The sequence below is a fragment of the Eleutherodactylus coqui genome, chromosome 7 (assembly GCF_035609145.1).
Source record: "Eleutherodactylus coqui strain aEleCoq1 chromosome 7, aEleCoq1.hap1, whole genome shotgun sequence".
Taxonomy (NCBI): Eukaryota; Metazoa; Chordata; class Amphibia; order Anura; family Eleutherodactylidae; genus Eleutherodactylus; species Eleutherodactylus coqui.
In genome coordinates, this window is record NC_089843.1 from 224,568,925 (window position 1) to 224,583,887 (window position 14,963).

A 14,963-nucleotide genomic window follows, 5' to 3' on the forward strand; every position below is an offset into this window, starting at 1 on the left:
CAAACCCACAGGAGGAGGCAACTGGCAAAAAAAACTTTAGCAGGAGAAGCCGTTTGGATCGTGAAGTTGAACACAAGGGTTTAAGCTACAGAAATAATCTTCTCTACATATACGGACAGTGTTGCATTCATATTTATGCCATAAGGGGTTAAACCTCGTACCTGACGATGGTCTTTTATATGTGAGCTGCTCTTTCTGCATATCCACTGGTTGCACGGGGTTACATTCACACCTGATGGGACTCATGATGTCATTTCCTGTGCTATCTTATAGACATGATGTACATTTGTCCATTATGCTATGACTAACGCAGACGTTCTGCTGAAATGCGGCAGTAATGTGGATGTACCCGTCTGCACGCGGCTTTTAACATGATTTAATAAATTTGAAGTTTTATTTTACTCTTGGATGCAATTTTTTTCATTCTTTTATAGTCACTTTAACACAGTGTTATTAGGTATGATGATGATGGTATATATATATATACAACTAATAGATACAACTGAGAACCTTGCTATTAGGGCTTGTTCCCACGGCTGTATGCATAAAACGCTGTGGATCATGCAGCTTTTTACTGACGTGGGAGCTGACGGTGAGCTGGCTACATATGTCAGCAATTATGCAGCTGCGCATGACAGCGTATCTCATGCATGTTGTCATACACAGTCTGACTTGTTTTTTTTTTTTAATTCCTTGCTCTGTCTCAGAGCGGCGTTGCATTTGCAACAACGCACATATGCAATGTATTGCGTATAGACAGAGTTGAATAGGCAACCCATAGAGAACAATAGGGGTGAATGTGCATAATATGCAGTGAAATAGAACATGCTGCGTTTTTTTTAATGCACGTATTACACGCAATGTATATACACTGTGAATGGATCAATGAAAATGAATGTACTTTCAATAACTCCATTCACAGTGTATTACATGCGTGAACATTGTGCACCTAATACGCAGTGAAATGACGATCGTGGGAATGAGCCCTTAGAAGCAGGAAGGAAAAACAAAGACAAAAATTCAGAAGGCAAGTAGAGGAACAAGAGACCCCGATCACAAACTAACATGTTTGTACACAAATGGACAGAGCATGGGAAACAAACAAGGGGAATTGGAGCTCCGAACACAGGAAGAGAAATATGATGTCATCGGCATTACGGAAACATGGTGGGATGATATACATGATTGGATACAAGGCTTGAAGGATACAATGTATTTATAAGAAACAGACCTAATAAAAGGGGAGGAGGTGTTGTGTTGTATGTTAGGAGAACATTTATCTCCACAGAGATTCAAGCTTCAGAGCTGGGAGTTCTGTAGAAACTGTTTGGGTAAAAATACAAGGAGAGAACAACAGAAAGGACACCATTGTAGGCATTTACTATAGGCCACCGGGACAAGCAGAAGATATGGAGGAACTCTTTCTACATCAGATGGCCAAGCTCTCAAAGAAGCCCAACATAGTGATCATGGGAGATTTTACCCATCCAGACATTTGTTGGGAATCTCTCAGGTAAAAGTAATGGATCCAACAGATTCTTATCCGCTCTTACTGACAACTTTATCTTCCAGAAGGTAGAAGAAAAAACAAGGGGATCTGATATCTTGGCCCTAATTCTTACCAACAGGGAGGGAATGGTTGGGGAAGTAAGGGTGGCTGGGACCTTAGGAGGCAGTGATCATGATATCCTTGGATGTTGGATAAGAAGAGGAGGAAGACCTGAGAAGACTCAGACCTCAAGGTTGGATTTCAGAAAGGCAGATTTTACTGAACTCAGAAAGAGGAAGAATTCAATAGCTGGATGTTCTTAAGGACAGAAATGTCCAAGAAGGTTGGGAAATATTGTGAAATGAGATTCTCAAAGCACAATCGTTAACAATTCCTAAAACAAGGAAGAATGGGAAGGATTTAAAGAGACCAGAAGGGATGAACACAGAACTTGGACACATGTTAAAAAGGAAGAAAATATGTTTATCAAATGGAAAGAAGGGGGGGGGGGGGGGGATATCTAAAGAAGAATATAATGGGGTCTGCAGAAACTGTAGGGCAAGTGTCAGAAAAGCTATTGTAAAACCCAATTAAAAGTATCAAAAAGAAAAGCTATTGAGGCTTTCAAGAGAGGCCAAAAGCAATAAAAAAAGATTTTGGGAGTTAAAAGCAAAAGAAAAGTCAAAGATGCTATTTGATGTTGGTGATGAAAATGGTGAATTGGTTAAGAATGATGTTGAGAAGGCCGAACTTTTGAATTCCTATTTTGTATCTGTTTTCTCTCAGAGAGTAGATGTAACATCACCCGATCTTCCCTGTGCTATTGGGGAAATGAAAGAATGCAGGCTATCTGTAAGCAGAGAGATGGTGAGGGAACACTTAGCTAACTTAGGGCTTACTCACACAAGCATATGCTGGCTGCATATTTTTCATGCACATAATGCACAGTCCTAGAAGCCCATTGATTTGCATTGGGCTATTTAGACATGTGTTTTTGTTATGCACATACTATTTGCATGAATTACGTACCGTGTCCCATTTTAGTACGTATTAGCTGATTACCCAGCGTTGCCCACGTATTTTATTTTTAGACACAAGGTATTATTATCTGAGGAGCAGGAGGTCTGTGAAATACTGGCGTGATTAAAAATCAAAAACTCACCGACTTCCCCTGTAATTTTTTTGCTTGCGATTTCTTATACTGCTGAGGTTAAATGGAAGCTGCGCTGTGATTGGTTGCTATGGGCAATGCAGATTTCCTCTTAGACAGCTTTCATAAGAGTGGGTGCTTGGATCATTTCTGTGCTGTAAATAGTGGCTTAGTGCTGGTGGGAGGCTGTGTGGTAGTTGGAGCAGAGGAGGAGGTTGTCTGTGTAAGATATTATCTGAGGAGCAGGAAGTCTGTGTAATATATTAGTATTTGAGAAGGGGGCCGTCTGTGTAGTAGATTAGTGTATGATGAGGAGGAGGTTGTCTGTAATATAAGACTGTGAAATAAAAACGATCTGCTCAAGTGCAATTATGGCATTCACTCCCCTCCCCCCTGGGGTAGTGGGGCTGTGTTACCCCCACTAAATTTGTCCCCATGGGATGAGTAATCTATGTACCAAGTTTGGTTGAAATTGCTCCAGGCATTCATAAATTGGTGGCACATATATACATACATCCTATTTTATATATGTGGATTACGTGCATAATAGGCTATGGGAGTAAATACGTATGTTACATGGATATCTAACCGTGTACTGCGTATTACGCATGTGAAAATTACACACTTCATACATAGCCCCCATATGCCCTTGTGAGTGGGCCCTTAAATGTATTCAAATCTCCAGATCCAGATTAATTAAATTCTAGGATACTGAAGGAAGAAGCAAAGGTAATTGTTGAACCACTCACCATAATCTGTGAAAACTCCTGGAGAACAGGAGAAGTCCCAGAAGATTGGAGAAGGACAAATGTTGTCCCGATCTTCAAAAAAGCAAGAAGGTTAACACAGGAAATTACAGGCCTGTGAGCCTGACTTCTAAAGATCTTTGAACAAATTATTAAACAGAATGTATGCAAGTACTTAGAGCAAGTTCAGAGAAGAGTTACCAAGATGGTGAGTGGTCTACAAATCATGTCCTATGAGGAACGGTTAAAGGATCTGGGAATGTTTAGCAGAAGAGAAGGCTGAGAGAAGACTTAATAGCGGTCTACAAATATCTGAAGGGCTGTCACAGTGCAGAGGGATCAGCCCTAATCTCATCTGGACAAGGAAAGAAAAGAAGCAATGGGATGAAACTGAAAGGGAGGAGACACAGATTAGATATTAGACAGTGAGGGGGATCAATGAGTGGGACAGGTTGCCACGGGAGGTGGGGAGTTTTCCTTCAATGGAAGTGTTCAGAGGCTGGACAGACATCTGTCTGGGATGATTTAGTGCATACTGCATTGCACAGGAGGTTGGACCAGATGACTCTGGAGGACTCCTACAACTCTACCAGTCTATTATCCAGTGATTTCATTAGAACATTGTCGAGAATAGACACTGATTGAAGTCAACAAGCAAAGGCTGCCTAAAGTGCAGCAAACAAAACAAGAATGCTGGAAGAAAACTGAAAACTTGTATTGTTACAAGTGGTGTTCATTAAAGATTTTCCCTAACCCATATCTATTTATCACAGGATGCTGAAACTGCACACGTGTAATGATATAAGTCTCTATAGGTTATATGGCAATTTGCAACTCTGAACTGATAACGGCCTTTCTTTTACAGGTGCTGAAGTGGTGCGAGGTCTGATAATAGACCCAGTGGGATACAGACAGTCATCAAGTCCCTTTACTTGAAAGGCCACACTCCAAGGGAGACATTGAAAGAGGTTTATGAGGAGGATTCCCCATTTTATGATGTAGTCAAGAACTGGCATTGTCAATGCAAACGTAGTCGAACTTCGGTGGAAAAGGCTCTAATTCCAGGGTGACCCCACTCCGTTATCGATGAACACACCATCCAGCAAGTGGAGGCTGCATTTTGGAAAAATTGTCATTTAACCATTGGTGACCTAGCCCAAAATGTCAAGATTATTTTGGGGTCTGTGGAAAAAAATCATACAAGACCATCTTGATATGCATAAAGCATCCATTCACTAGGTTCCCTGGCTGCTCACACCTTTCCAGAAGCAGGAACGAGTCAAATGCTCCCAGGCTCTTTTGACGATGTGCCATGTTAACCAGGAGGACTTTTTCAACAGACTGATCACACGAGATGAAAGCTGGGTCCATCACTATGATCAGGAGAGTAAAGTCCAGTCGACGCAATGGAAGCATCCAGACTCACCGCCTCTAAAGAAGGCATGTGCCCAACCATCGGCAGGCAAAGGTATGTTCAGTCTTTTGGGACCAGCATGAAGGAGTCTTGATGGATTTCCTAGCAAAGGCTACCACGATTACTGGGCATACTATGCTTCCATGCTGCGGAAATTGCAGGAGTCAATCAAAACCAAGAGATGTGGCATGCTCACTAAAGGTGTCCGCCTTCTGCAAGACAATGCCCCAATTCACAACTCACAGGTTGCCCAGATGGAAGCACACTGCTGCGGGTATGAAATTCTACTGCATCCCTCTTATTCACCTGACCTCGCACATCGCACTTCCCCCTCTTTCCTCAAAGAAGTCATTTTTGAAGGGCAACTATTTTCCAGATGATGAGAACAACCTGTTGACTTCTACAAGTGAGGTGTTTACAGTTGCATAAAGAGATGGGAGAAGTGTGTGTCCCTCCAAGGCACCTATGTAGAAAATGACTAATAACTGTGCCACGTTTCGTTGCTCTCAGTCCACAGGAAGTGGGTCAGTGGAAATCTTTAATGACACCTCTCGTATTATTAATCACTGGATGGTAGTATTACAGTACGGAAGTGTTTTATGTTGGGGGGGACCATTTCTCACCTCAGGCAGCAGAATACTTTTAATTAGCCCTGGGGATTATTATAATATAGATAGTGAAGTTGGACTGTTGAAGCATGGTGCCAAAGATCCCTGGAGCCAACTCTGCAGCCATAGGATCATAGATGCCAATATACTGTATATACAGTATAGCATTTGTGTATATAAAGCAATGTTATAAAGCAAATAAGCAAATGACACAGGACAAAATAATGGCAAAATAAGGCGGTGGCATTTAGTTAGATTGGGTTCACTTTCTGCACGGAAATTCTGCCAGCAATTTTTATCCTGGGATAAAGCAGCAAAGTGGACAAGATTTGCAAAAATCTCATTCACACGTTGCGGAGAAGCCATTGCGGCCAAGCCATGCTGAAATTGACATGCCACATGGAAATCAAAGATGTGACGTCAATTTTATCGCAGTCTCTGCTGCGGCCTCTCTCCTCTCTATGGTGGGAGTGTTGAAGCTGCATTTCTGCAGTGGAAATCATGCAGTATTTCTGTGCGGTCCCGCTGCGGTCATTCGCGATAATTACGCGGGTTTTATGCCCCGTGTGAACACAGCCTAAGGGTTACAAACCATTAAATATTTCAGTAGCTGATAAATAGTTAATAAATAATTCAATAAATAACTGTTAGTGAATTAAATACGACTCCATGTTCTATTCTAGACATAGCCATCTTCTGTGCCACTTTTCACTGTATTCATTTGTCCTCTTTAGGATATATGTATATAAAATAGTTATTCCATAAGCCTTGAGTGAATAGCTAAGGCCAGAGCTCCAAGAAGATAGCTATGTGGCATTTAGACTGGCCGACGGGTCAAACTCACATGCTCCTAGCTGTTCACATGTGTTCCTAAACATCCTCCGTAAACAATTTATTGTTTAGATTTACCGTACTTTTGTATTTTAGGAAGTTAAATCACATATGATTATTTCTGCACCTGCGTGCGTTTGTTTGGCCTTTTAGATGTTGAATTCCTTATCTTGCATATTCATATTTTGTTTATGTTTCTTTGACCAACGGTAATAAATGAATTATAATAGATTTGAATTATTGTAATTGAAGCATTAGCCCTTATAAAAACTGCTGCCTGTCAATCAATAAACAGATTACTTTGGATCACATCCCTAGCTGTGTGGTTTGACGTTAATCTCCTGAGCTCAGCTTATCCTTACTTAGAATTTGGACCCTAAAAGCATATCGAAGAGCAAATATAATTGTTTACACTAACTTAACTAAGCTTAAAACATAAATAAAAATCACTAAGCTTAGTCCTAACGGCTTAAACCCATAGTCCAATTAAAATAATTTCATTAGCCATAATAACATAGGCGACAACTCCACAAGCCATGTCAATCATAACTGACATGGCCCTCTAAAAGCCACAGTCTTCTCTCTATGCCAAAACTGAAAACATGCAAAGCAATATCAGACAGACGGACCATGTCCATTCTATAAAAACTAGTTCCCATGTTGATAGGAAAAGCCACCACACGAGGACATAGGTTTCATCACATTCCTATTTATCATTATTCTAAACCTCTCACTAACCAAAAACATGGAAGAAAACCGTAAATAGCACAGAGAAACAGAGCACCGCCTACAGAAAAAAGGCATTTTAACTATCTATTAATCCTCCACGGCATGGTAAAGGGCTTTTCCCATCTCGGGAATCCTTTTGCAATGTGTTTGAACTTGCAAGACAATGCACTCATCCATAAGATGTTTATTTCCAAAATGCTCTGTTCCCCAAATATTGATTCCTCTGCCCTCTGGTTGTGTACTGCTAATTGACTGGAAAAGTGACCACCACTTCTATGGAAGGAAATAGCAGAGGAGGCCATGGCTTGCACACTTCTTACTAATTTCTTTCATCTATATCTGATGGTTGGGATCTCTGGAGCGCATGCACGTTAGCTTTCAGTTCGCCTGCCGGCTACCGCTGTGCTCTGCTATTTTTTTCCATAGAAGAGGTGATCTGTTTCCCTGGCAATGAGCAGTAAACAACCAGGGGACAGAGGAATCAAGAGCTGCAATATCTGGAGAATGGAGCAGTAAGGAAATAAACATCTTGTGGGTGAAGGCCTTGTTTTGTGATGTTAAACATACTGAAATAGAATTCCAGAGATGGAAATACGCTGTTAGGAGTTGCCACCTTCCTAAGGCTATTGCCACCTGAATGTCCGGCCAAACTCCTTCTAGACCTTACCTCACCTAAATCCATCCCCCAATGTAAAACTCTCTACCCCAGCAGAAAAGTGAAACTTATTCACATCTCCCAGGCCCAGAAGGTAAAAGAGTCACAGATATTCCTAATCTTAAACTTCTTGAAACCTAGAATAACATTAACCCCTTAATGACATGGCCATTTTTTCACCCAAATTTTAGTATTTACCTCCATCCTTTTAAAAAATCGTAACTTCTTTATCCATCGACGTCGCTATATGAGGGCTTGTTTTTTTGCGGGACGAGTTGTATTTCTCAATGGTGTTATTTAATGTACTATATAATGGACTAAAAAAATTCTAATAAAATGAAAAAAAAATTTCGGAATTCATATGACCTTTTGATCACTTTGTATTGCAATTTTTCTTAGAGAGACAAGGTGACCAAGAAATCGTGTCTCCTACATTCTTTTTTTTTTTTTTTTGGACGACGCTCACAGTGATGGATAAATGATGTGTTACTTTGATAGATCGGACTTTTACGGATGCAGTGATCCCAAATATGTATTTCTGTTTTATTATTTAGATTATTTTATTGTAAATATGGCAAAAGGATTTTTTTTTACTTTTATTACTTAAATTTTTCAACAATTAGTAAAAAAAACTTTATTGTTCTTATTTTTACTTTTTTTTAGTCCCTCTAGGGGACCACAACTTGCAGTGCTTTGATCGCTCCTGCAGTATGATGTAATGCTATAGTATTACATCATACTGTGATTGGGCAGACAGTCTATCAAGCCAACCAACGGGGATGACTTGTAAGGCATACTGCCAAGACAGCCCTAGGGGATTTCAGAAGGCCTCCGGCTGCCATGATACCTACTCAGCTCCCTATGATCTCATTGCGGGGCGCTGTATGGGACCTCCAAACACCGTTTGCGGGATTTAAATGCTGCTGGCAGAATTGACAGCAGCATTAAAAGGGTAAACAGCCCTGATTGTCCACGCGGCAGATTGGAAATGTTGCTGCCGGGTGTCAGCTGCAATAAACAGCCTGCACCGGCGTTGTATGATGAGAGATGCCGCGCGATCTCTCTTCCTTCATACCTCGACCCCACAGGACGCAACTGTACATCCTATAGAGTGAAGGGGTTAAACATTGATTAACTCAGGCTTAAGATAAATTCTACAAGAAAAAATTGCCCAAAAGGACAAATAGGCTCTTCTATATCCCCCAAATTATAAAATAAATTAGCAGAATATTGCATCATTGAATAATATTTTGTATTAATGCAGGGAACTATGTGGGATAACAGTAGACACAGGACTCCCATGCCGACCGCAGATTAGGCCGCCATAAAACACGGTGGCTTACGCTAAGGAGGCTTAGTGACTGCCATAAAACACGGGCAGCTGCTCATTAGGGGCCATTAAGACCTGCCAATTCCGCATTTGAACGAGTGAACAATCTCAGATTTGCTTGCTTGCACAGTCTGGTTATTCATGCGGATGCATTGTTGATTTGCTGTAGTAGTGAATGAGAGGACCTCAACCATCAGTATTTAAACTGAATGATTAGTGAATGAGCCAACAATGATTCGTTCATTTGAATGATAATCATTCCTTATAAAAGGGCCTCAAGAGATTCGTCAACTGTGGAACTAATCCCAAAACAAAGACTAGAGGTGATTCGGACACTGAACTCCCTCCACAACCGCAGATGGGACCAACGGCTCAAACTTCTTGAACTGTAAATGAAATAAGGGATCAGCTATTCGATTCTTATTAACGCTCCCGAGTCTCTCATTCAAGCAGATGTTAAACAGAACAAGGTGCGTCACAACCCACCCACATACTGAGGACAAAAACATCACCTCTATTATCCGCATTCAGTGTTATCAGCCCAACGATGACCCCAGATAGCAGCGGACAACAACACCGCCAGCAAAACAATATTCCTGGCGGCCTTATATGAGGCCAAGACCTCTGCCATTGTCCTGCGGACCAAAAAGCAAGATCTCTTCCAGCACTCATATGAAGACAACACTTATCATATCAGAAGCATCCCCTGCCTTCATGAGGAGGTTTTTAAGGATGCCACACTAAAGTTTTTCTTTGGAGTTGGATCCATGGGTAGCCGAGGGGGCTTCCATGCTACTGAGATTCCAGGCTCGTGTCTGGTTTGGGGGAGCTGGTCTCACTTTTCTATTAAGTCCTCCCAAAAAGCATGAGGGCCCAAAGACCCTGCGGCATCTGTAAGCGGCCCCGGATAAGCATCACTAATAAAATGCACTAGTCACATAAAACGCCCATTGTAAAAGCACACCAAATATGTAAATAAGAATCTTTTAAAGATCCACACAGCCTAATGTGGGCATCAGGAGACTGGAGGCCTTTGGTTTTTGAAAATAACCTCCTTGAAAAAAAATTCCCTCCATAAGGGCTCCTTCAGACAAACGTAGTTTTCTCTCTGCCAGCAGCGCCAAAAGATCACGGCTATAGGAGCTCTGAAGATGGCATGAGCGGGCTGCTTCCAGCTACTTGAAGTAGCCTGCCCACATGATCGCAGGTGGGCGCTGCGCACTGTCCAGCTCCAATAGGAGTCAATGGAAAGTCCTGCACAGCACGCAGCTAAGACGGGGCAGGTCCTATTTCTGCGCACACCTCGGAGCCGACAAGTCCTATCTGTGTTAAGTGCACTCTGTAGCCATTCCTAAGAAATCTAAACAAGTGCAAGGAGCTACCACCTTCTCAATGGCCAAAGGGATGCCAAAAACTGTGATATTACAGAAAGCATTCAAAATGTCTAAATATTCTGAATGACCAACAAGTAACAGGCCACCCGGGTAGTGGAGAATACCCCTTGGAGGCAAATCTCCAGACACAACCAACTCAGGTGGAAAAAGTCCCAAAACAACATGTACGAAACTTGTTATTATGCAGGGGGCTGCTAGCTGCTGTCTAAAGCCAGATGTAGGCAGATGAGGCAATACCAAGTTCAGCCAGAGCTCTACGCGAATTATTTGTAAGCCATAACATATCCCAATGTTTCTATAAGCTTGAAGGACAATCTCAGTATGCCGGCACAAAGCAAGCAAGGTCACCAGGGATTTCCCACATAAGACAGTAGAATAAATGCAAACGGTCTGTAGCCAATTAGGACATTATTTCAGGTCAGTTACACTTATCACCCTTCTCAACAGTATGCTTCTCCCGGTTATACAAATCAATGGGCATTTAGTATATGAGGCGCACGCCTCTTCATATATAAGGCATATCTTGGCTTCTCCATGCGCCTACACAAGAATGTAAGTGATATTCGACTTGGCGTCCATCTGTCACTTAACTACCCCCATTAATGTTGAACATTAGCCCCTTCCCATCAGCCATATGGCTGTATACGCTAGAACTACATATGCCCCATGCAGTCAGGTCGTATATGAACGTCTACAGTATGTGCGGTGCATGGAGTGGGTTTTGGGTCAGATCACAGCCAGTGGTGGCTGTCTTTGAATTGAAGTCTCCTGTGGGGACTAAAAAGTCATAATAAGCAACTTCTTTTCACTTTCACTTGCCTGTTTTCTCTTTTTTCCTAATATGTCGCTTCAGGCTTCCATTACACAGATTGGTGCCTCTTTCCTGCCGTGTTGAATAATGAGGTCACTTCATCCCACTGACGAAGGCTCTGTGCCGCCGATACGCGTCGGGTTAGAGATGTGTACACCGGGCAGTATTAAATATGACTAAATAAAGGAAGATTACTAATTTTACTCTTCCAGCAAGCGTGGATTACACTCTTTCCTTGCATGGAATTTCTTATTGCTATAGCCCAGGACCGGGGGCAGGTGAACCCGCTGAGCAAGCAGTGGATCGTGAGATATATGCAGTGAGCAAGCTGACAGCACACCATATTCAGGTGTCACTTCTACACATCATCTGACATCTGTTTTCCAGGTCATGCTTCCATTTTTGTTGGTGGTGTTTTTTTTCTGCATCAGGTATACCTGATTAAGTAATTTGGTAATTTGCCTATGGCCTAAATATCATATATGGCTAATCCTCTGCATTCCCTTAGGAAAGCAGTGACATGAAATATGTGTTGGGGTTTTGGAGGGGGGCAATCTGAGTGTCACGTGTTACCGATGCTGGATTGGAGCGGCAGGTGTAGTAGCCAGGCCGGTCACTGGAGAGTAGTCAGAATAGCCTGGAGTCGTTATTGGGAAGTCACAGTATGCAGTACAAAAGGATGAGATGGAAGCGTAGTCAATCGAAGTCTTTGGTCAATCCGAATGCATAACTGAATGAAGTCTTTCAGGTTATCAGGAGTCTCCACTCTGGTAAGTTCATCTTTTACCCACTCAGATAATTCCCGGCGAAATTGGCTTGTGTTGTGCTAGGACATTACGGTTGGTCTTCATATATGTCGAGGCCCAGGCAAGCACCTCATCAGTGAGGAGGTGAATGATAAAGAATACCTTTTACCGGTCACTGGTAAACAATGTGTGCTGTAGTTGAAAATAAATCCAGCATTGATTGAGAAAGCCTCTATACTGACGATGATCCCCACCAAACTTTGCAGGCAGTGACATGGAGACACCAGAGCCTGAGTAATGCAAGTCCAGGAGTTGCTTCTGTAAGCTGATGATTTCCGTCTGTTGATCAAGAACCAGTGTCTGAATCCAGCAAACTTCTATTGGTAGGAGGTGCAAAATCCCTGGAGCCCTGTAACTTGCTTTTGCAGGGCAGTCACTATGGTCTCCATGTTTGGGCATGATTATCTTGTTGCGTCTTACCGATGCTGGATTGGAGTTGCAAGTGTAGTAGCCGGGCCAGTGGCTGGAGAGTAGTTAGAATAGCCGAGAGCCGTTATTGGGAAGTCACAGTATGCAGTAGAAACGGATGAGACAGAAGCGTAGTCAATAGAAACCAAAGGTCAGCAGCAGTAGGTATCAGTATGCAGTACAAATGGATGAGATGGAAGTGTAGTCAATGGAAGCCAGAGGTCAGAGGCAGGAGGTATCGGTATGCTTGTAGAAGAGCCAGAGGAAAAGGAGCTTGATCAGGGTGGTGAAACATAATAATCACTCACTGCGGGAGTAGCAAAGCCAGGGTTTTTAGGAGATGCAATCAAGGCCAGAGGTGGGGTCAAGAACAGGGACAGAAGCTAGATAACTGGGATCAGAAAACAAGGCAGAGAGTTATGCAGGGGAAATGTTCACAAGCTGGATGGCTCAATAAGAAAGGTCAGTGCTTACAGTACAAGAGGTTCCCGGTCCACGTCCTGACACTGAGGGTCTGTATGTACTACGCTGGATTGATATTTCTCTATTCCCCTGTATATTATTATGTTCCCTGCGTAGGTTAAGGCGCTGCGCTAAACGCTGTCAGAGGCTCCCATTGTTTTCAGTGGAGCCTCTCAGACAGCAGCTCAATCATAGCGAGTCTGTTCTATTTGGGGGCGTTTAGCGCTCCTCGATGAGTGCCAGTGTCGGCTGCAGCATCACATGGCAAAGCTTTCAGCCACGCCAGTGTGAGGGAGGCCGTATTTGGCAATGTAGCACTTTTGTATTCGTGAATTGCTGTATGTTGTATTTATGGCTTGCTGGTGGGAACTTCTTTTTGTATAATTATTATCTACCTCTAGATTAAGGACTCCTTCACACGGGCTATGCACTTGTCAGCGGCATGCAACGCAGCCATATCATGGCTGAAAATGTCAATGAACGGGAGGCAGCAGCGATCAAGTCTCTTGCATCTCTTGTTTTGTTGCCCGTTCAGACGGCCAGGACTGCGGCGCATATATGCCACAGCCCGGAATACCGTCAGGGCGTCAGGAGAGAGTTTAGCTCTGCTAAACTCTCTCCCCCTCCCCACCCCTTGCTGGCTGCCAGCAAAGGGAGGGGGCGGAATAGGGCAGGAGCTAGCATGTTAAGCTCCTACCCCCCTCTCCAACCCCTCCCTTTGCCGGCAGCCAGCAAGGGGTAGGGAGGGGGAGAGAGTTTAGCAAGCTACTACTAAACTCCCTTCCACCTCTCTTTTCTGGCAGCTCCCATAGGAGTCTATGGGACTAGCCGCCATATTCCAGCCAAAGATAGGTCCAGACGTATCTTTTCCGGTCAGCGTAAAACCAGCTGGCCGGAATGTGCATGGCGCGTACTATCTTTTCCATCCGATTTTACGCACCAGAAAATTGCCAATCTAAACAAATGCATCAGATGGTCCCAATTTTGGCCAGTATTTTATCGTGGTGATGAGTGAATGCCAGACAGGAAGGACCAAACAGCTTTTCAGAAGCGGCAGGAAAGAAAAGGAGAAAGATACCGCTAACTCAGCCCTAGAAAATAGCAATGTACTTCTGTGTGGCCCCCACTACTAAGGGCCCAAAGGTCTTACATCAGTCATCATATTGCCTTGATGGATAATCTGCCATCAGAGTAGACAATATGTCTCCATGAGTCACTGGATAGAATCGTTAGGTATTCTGTGACTGGCTGAAGGTAAATGTCAGGAGACTCTTCCAACCTGGACGCACAATGGAAGACAGTGAAATCAGCCGCTGTGTAGGCTTACAGGGCATACATTGTCCATAGGCTTCCATTGTTAAACAATAGGATCATACAGTGAATAGTGGTTTTTGTGTCCTCTGCATAGAAGAGCAGAGTAGACGATGCTTCATACATAGTGAAGGCCCAACATATGCCAAAAGGGAGCGGTTTTGCTATTTGGCTTGATGCAGGGTTGCCTCATTGAAGTCACTCTATGGCCTCTATCACACAGGCGACAGCGATATAACTGCTATATACGCACGATCTTGTAGCGTCAGTGATGCTTTTTTCTTGGGAGCAATGTAGCGTCGCATCGCTGCTACCTGTCATTGTATCACGAGAAAGTTACTAGGAGATCTGATGTTACAAATGTATCACAAAGCATTTCTCCATTCACCCATTCCCCCAAAAATGAAGAACGTTTTGACAATATATTATAAATACCCCAAAAATGACGCCAATGAACAATGCAAATTCCTCTTGTGAAAACCCCCCAAACCAGCCCTCATTCAGCTAATCTGATGGAAATATAAATTGTTAGCTCCCAAAACAAACAATTGCTACATCCTCAGGATCCAAAATCCCTGCGTCTTTAAGGGGTTAACTATAAAAGCATATGATAAACAATACAAAATGTAATCGTCAAATCTATTTCTTGCCACGGCCTCCAAGCAGTCCTGCCCTAATGTTACGGTACCCGGCCAGGCAGCAGTGATTGTCCATACTCCTACAGGTGGCAGAAGATGAAACATGTGAAATCAGCACAGAATGTCACCTGATCTGTTCGGCTGCCGGTAAAACGCCATGCAGCCGATTGTATTTACTAAC

The 14,963-nt window shown here is 43.0% G+C and overlaps 1 protein-coding gene across 1 annotated transcript in view; it reads right to left on the minus strand.

Annotated features, from left to right (window-relative positions):
* ADGRL3 (adhesion G protein-coupled receptor L3) overlaps positions 1 to 14,963 on the minus strand; it is a 604,084-nt gene that overhangs the window by 332,144 nt on the left and 256,977 nt on the right. The gene's annotated exons all lie outside the window — the stretch shown is intronic.